The following is a 6,129-nucleotide window of genomic DNA, read 5'->3' as shown; positions in this document are numbered from 1 at the left end:
CATGAGGGGGATGGAGTACACCGGTGAACACATCGTTCACAAACACCTACAGGTTGCGAGCCTGCTAGCGTTCCACTGGACTGTCTAGAAGAGTTTGTGGCCGTCATCCATACTCCGCTAGATGACAGAATCAACAACAACAACATCGAGGTCTCTCATCATTTTATCACACATCGTCTTATTACATCTACCCATGTTTTACCCCAACATTTTTGTAGATATAAAATACATATACAATTTAAATCATGAAAAATGTGTATAAATCATTCATCCAACATAGACAGCAAGTATTCAGATAATATGCACACATAGCACGTAATTTATATAAAATACTTCATATCTATGTGTAAGATGAAAGTAACCATGCACTCACCTGATTAGGTGGTGACTCGGTACTTGAACAGCACTTCGTTATCTCAAAACAATTTTTCCTTGACCAAAACCTAGTATCAATACCACTAGAGTTTAGTTTTAATGTTAACCGCGACTAATTAATAGTCTAGCTATTATTATTATTATATAACCGTTAAATAACACTCAATATAACTCATAATAATAGCCCAAATAATTATTTTAAGGACCTAATAACATTACTATAATTATTTAAAAGTTATATTAAAAATTGTGTAGGCGTAGCTCACTTACAGCGGATTTTAAAGAAAACCGAGCTTTGCTCGGAGCAGCGTTTCCGAACCGAAAGACCCTTTTTCTCGGGACTCCGGGAGCCTCGGGGCTTCCTTAGAGTGCTAGGGATTTTTCCTAGGGCTTAAGGGGTTAAAATGGTTAGTGAGAGAAAGTAGAGAGAGAAAGGAATGAAGAAATGAGTGAAAAATCTGGAAACCCTCGCCCCCCTTTTATAGCCTGCGAGGCCTCGGACTACGCTGGGCGTAATCCTTGGCTACGCGGGGCGTAGTCTTCGGATAAGGCCTCCAGCTGGCTTCGCACGCGCCTACTCTCGGAAGTGGATAAGGCTGAGTACGCCGGGCGTACCCAACTTCGGATGCGGGGCGTAGAGCGAGGCTTCGTGGCGATCATCGGATGCGAGGCCGTGCTCCGCAAGCAACGGCTGAGATTTGGCCACGTCACCACCTCCTTGCAGATTTCGCAATTTTCCTTCCCGACTTCTAAAAATCATAACTTTTGCATACGAGCTCTTTTTTCGACGTTCTTTATATCCACGCGTAAGCGGGAACGTACTCTACAACTTTCGTTTACACTCCGTCGGCTAATTTTGAATTATTTTAAGAGTTATATTTTTAACAGGCCGGGACAGGATTGGTCCGTTAAAAATTCGTAACTTCTTCACCTGACATCCGTATTCGTCTGTCTTTTTATCGTTATGCTACTATTAACGAGATCTTCGATTCTCGTTTAGGTTGTGTCGGCTAAAAACCGCTCGATCTAATATTCGAACTTCGGGTTGTACACTGCTAAGCCGAAACTTAGAAAAATCATAACTTCCTCATACGAAGTCAGATTTGGGCGTTCTTTTTATGGACACTCTTGGTTTAACATTTTCTACGACTTTCGTGTAGATCGCTAAGGCTAAAACTCGCTCTATCGTAAATTCACTCTTTACGCTTCCCGGTATCGTGCCGGTTTCTTCACGAAACTTCGACGGGTCATAACTTCTTCGTTATAACTCGGATTTCGGCGTTCTTTATATCTCTGGAATACTTGTTTCGACTACTACAACTTTATGTAAAGATATCGGGCTTATCTCGTACTTTAATTTTGACGCTTATTTTTATTCTTTATTAATTATACATTTATAATTAAATAATAAGCATATAAATTCACATAATTCACAAAATACTCAAATATCTCATCTTTATTACATCAAAAGAGTGTTACAATAGTTGACCTAGACTATTACATCGTCTAAAATGCTTAGCCCTGAAACCTGGGCGTTACATGATCCCTTCCTTTCTTCCTTTCCCGCAACAGATACATACTCTCGAACAATGTTCTGAGTGTTGTACAGTTGAGAGATGCCTCCTATCTTGTGCCTGGAACAACCACTACCAACAAAACGAAGTCTGATGATATGCCTCCATAGCTGCTCCGACACAGAGCGGGATCAGTTGGTCTTTGGAACCCAGTCCATTTTGAAACTGGGTCGACCTTTGTCATCTTTGCAAGGAACTCTCTCCCATGACATATCATGTTTATCACAAACAGAAGATGAAGAAATATTAGACGCATTAGGTGATTTGGGAGATTGAACCTTTGGTACCCATCTGTAGTTGGGTTTAACCCATTTCTTTTTCGATCCGATGGGTGCCTCGGTACTTGATTTTGAACTTGAAGCCGATCGCTGAGATGAATTTGATCTGACTGATCTTGATTTCGCTGGAGCATCTCTTGGATTGGACTTCTTGTCCGGCATACCCTTCTTGTTGTTGGGAGTTGGATTCTTGGCCTTCGTGGCATTCCAGTCGCCATTGACTGAACGTGACCTTGAGGGGTTTCTTTTGGAAAATCTCCCTCTTGTCGCGTTCTGCCACCCTTGTGCATAGTAGGGAACATATGCGCGATTTGGACAATTTTTGGCAATGTGTCCAGGTGTTCCACAGTGAAAGCAAGTCTTTTTCTTCACTGGGAAATTGTTTCTTCCTGCCCCTGGTGGCGTATCCATGCCTTGTCTCTTATTGTTCCCACAAGCACAATTGCAACAGGTACTCTGTTTTACTGGAATTGGTGGCCTGTATTTCTCAACAGCAGGTTGATCAGAAGCAACTGAGTTCGAAGCAATAGATTCAGAGTTCAAGGAGACATTAGTCTGTTCAACAGTTTTCTCCTTGTTCTCATCTTCCGTTACTTTACCTGCACAAGAAGTAGAAGCATTAGAGTCGTTCAGCTCAACACTTTCTGGCACAACCACATCAAAATTATCAAAGATATCATCAAATATATCGAAAAAATTTAATTCATCAGACTTTGATACAATTTCATTATCAGACACACTCTCTTCAGCTGCTTGCTTGCAATGACTTAGAGGTTGATCTGCAGAAGAAGTAGAAACATTAGTACTCTCAACATTAATACTACCTCCTGACGCAAATCCATAATTGAGATGTGGCTCTCTGTCCATCTCTTCTTTAGTCAATGGTTTAAACTGATAATTATGATTAGAAGGAGGAGGCACTTTGTCATATCCTAAACCCTTTTGCTGATTCTCTTTGAATTTCAAATTAGATTCTATCATGGATGCAACTACTTCACTTGACACATCAAATTTACTAAAAGTAAAATCTGCATTTTCAAATTTGTTTTTCAATGTGTCAAGCTCAGCAGTTACCCCAGCAAGTTGGTCAGTCACATATCTATAATGTGCACTCTTAGTGCTATACTCTTCCTGAAGTTTTCTAAAGTCTTTGGTTTTTGCTTCTAATTCAGCCTTCAGGGGTTTCTGTCCTTTCCTAAGTTGATACCCTTCATATTTCAAGTCCTCGTTCTCTCTACGTAATAATTCTATATGCTCAAGTAAATTTTTGACATTATCAATGCATGTTTGAGAACAAGAAATTTCATTGACTTTAGTCTTTGAAGAACTCATTGTTTTTATAAATATGCCCTTTGACTAAAAACTCAAAAGTCAACCTTAAAAGTCAAATTTAAAAAATCAAACTTAAAAGTCAAACTTAAAAAGTCAAACCGAAAAGCTAAATTTGAAATTTGAAGGTTAAAAGAGAAAGTCAAAGTTTAAAGTCAAAGGTCAAACTTGAAAGTCAAAGTCAAAATTTAAGGAAAAAGTCAATTTAGAAATTTAAAAATAAAAGCTAAAATTTTTGGAAGAAAAAAAATTTAAAAATAAAAGAAATTTGAATTTTGGGCTAAAAGTGTCAAATTTGCGAAAATGAAGAAGTGCAGATACCATATTTGAATTAAGAAGCGAAGGGATTTATCATCTAGCAAACTGGATGAGTTGATTAAGGCGTGTGGCTGATGAATCAAGGGACTCGGGTTCGATCCCCGACACCCTCAATTTCGCTTAGCTTTTTTTTAATAAGACGCGTGCAGGAAAAGCTTGAAGTTGCTGAGCCGAATTCCCTAGCCGTCCACCGAGCCGCAATTCACTAAGCCGACCAAGCCGAGCCGCACACGTTCTGAGTCGTAAACTGCCGAGCCGCAAACGTCCGAGCCGCAACCGCCGCCGTAAACTCCGGCGACCGTAAACTCTGGCTGTAAACTCCGACGACCGTAAACACTGCTTCAGATCGCGAAAAAAACGACGTTTTTCACCACTTTTGCTCCAAAACTCGATCAAAAACTCGTTTTTATAAAAAACACGAAGAACAAACCCCCCTTATTTTGCCAAGATCTATCCAAAAACGCAAGAATCCTTCAAAAGTAAGATCAAATAAGCTCCAGATCTGACAAAATTGACTGATACAATCCAAGCTCTGATACCAATTGTAAGTCCCCAAACTGCTTGTGTATCAATCAGATCTGTTTGATGGTGCGGAATCTCAATCAAACGGATGATGCCAGATCTAATGAAGAAGAAGGAGAAGAAGAAGATGATGAATCTTGTATGAATTGATATGAATTAAGATCCAGATACAAGATTCACACACACACACTAACACACACTAAAGCTCCTCTCTTCTCTCTCACTTTCTCTCTCTAGAACACCTTGGGTTTCACACACTTAAGCTCTCTACCTTTCTACAATTATGCACTCCTCACCCTATATATAGTACACATGGGTCGTGAATGGGTTTACGGCCGTAAACCTGTTCACGACCGTAAACACAACCGTAAACACGTATACGGCCGTAAACACCAAGCTGTTTACGGTCCAAGACACAAAAATACATTTTCCTAGAAAAGTAAAGTATAAACCATATTTTTGACCCAACATTCTTGAAATTTTGATATGAATGTTCATGTTCTTATGAGTTTTAGAAGATCATAGGAATTATGTGTAACTTGCTTGTAGGTATGATTCTTGATCTTAATGGCAAATGATGGAGTCCATAACTTGTCCTCAAGTTATGGATAACCAAAAGTCACTTCTTTAAAATTGTCATTAAAGAATAAGAGGTTACATAAAGTGAAGAGTCTTCACTTTAATGAACCATTAAACTCATAAGTTATGATATGAAAAGTCTTGAATAGTTTCAATACTTGCCCTCAAGTTTTGGAATTTGTAAAGTCTTACACCCTAATACTTTAATTTCCAAATTGAACCTTAGAATTTTAAAAGTTTAAAATTCAACCCTTATACTATTATTATATTAAAAGTTTAAATATATAGATATGTATAAGAATAAGTCAGTCTTACCGTTAGTAGGCCTCATTCACGAAGCCGGTCTATAAGGGGGGTATAAGGTTGTTGCCTATAAAATGGCAGCTTAATGGGTGTCCACTCGCACCCACCGCTTCCTTGACTGGTAGAGGGTCGTTAGCCAAATGGGTAGGACAAGGACTTTAAATCCTCATTAAAAGTATAATGAAATTATAAAGTAACTATACTTTAATAATTCTCAATCTTAGTTACTTTAGAAAAATGTGAAATAGGTGCTAACCCATGAAATTACACTTTGTACCTTACCAAGTCGTTAGTGGAGCGCGTGTGGTTAACCAACACACTAACAAGGACTAGTAAGAGTGGCAAAGGGTAACTTAATTTTATCATAGATCGGTGGAGCGTGTGTGGTTAACCGGCACATCGATTAGGTGATAAAAGTTAAGGGCACCAAGTCAATTTGCATGGTTATTCACACCTTGCTTGTGATCCTCGGCATCCTAGTCACAAACTTGAGAGGGAATAATCGAGATTCAAACATGCCATTGAAAGTTCAATGTATCTCAAAAGATCTAGGAATTTCAAATCCAATAAAACTTAATAATCTATTTTGTTTTCGTTGTGGAAATTGGTAAATCGTCATTTACCTACCTTCAAATATTTTATAACTTGGATTACGACATCCCTCTTCCAACTATAAATAGTTTGTTGGGTCCTAGCCTTAATATTTCATTTGGGTGACTTATTAAGGACTCTTTATCTAATAAAACTTGTCTTTCTTTCTTTTCAGATGTCTTCCAACACTGCTACTGGATCAAACCCTACAGGCTCCTTTTCCCTAATGAACTTGTGTGGGAAAGTCACTTTTGATGGTT

Source organism: Lactuca virosa, chromosome 2 (assembly GCF_052849685.1).
Source record: "Lactuca virosa cultivar CGN04683 chromosome 2, Lactuca_virosa_CGN04683_v6, whole genome shotgun sequence".
Lineage (NCBI taxonomy): Eukaryota > Viridiplantae > Streptophyta > Magnoliopsida > Asterales > Asteraceae > Lactuca > Lactuca virosa.
This window is presented reverse-complemented; position numbering follows the sequence as displayed.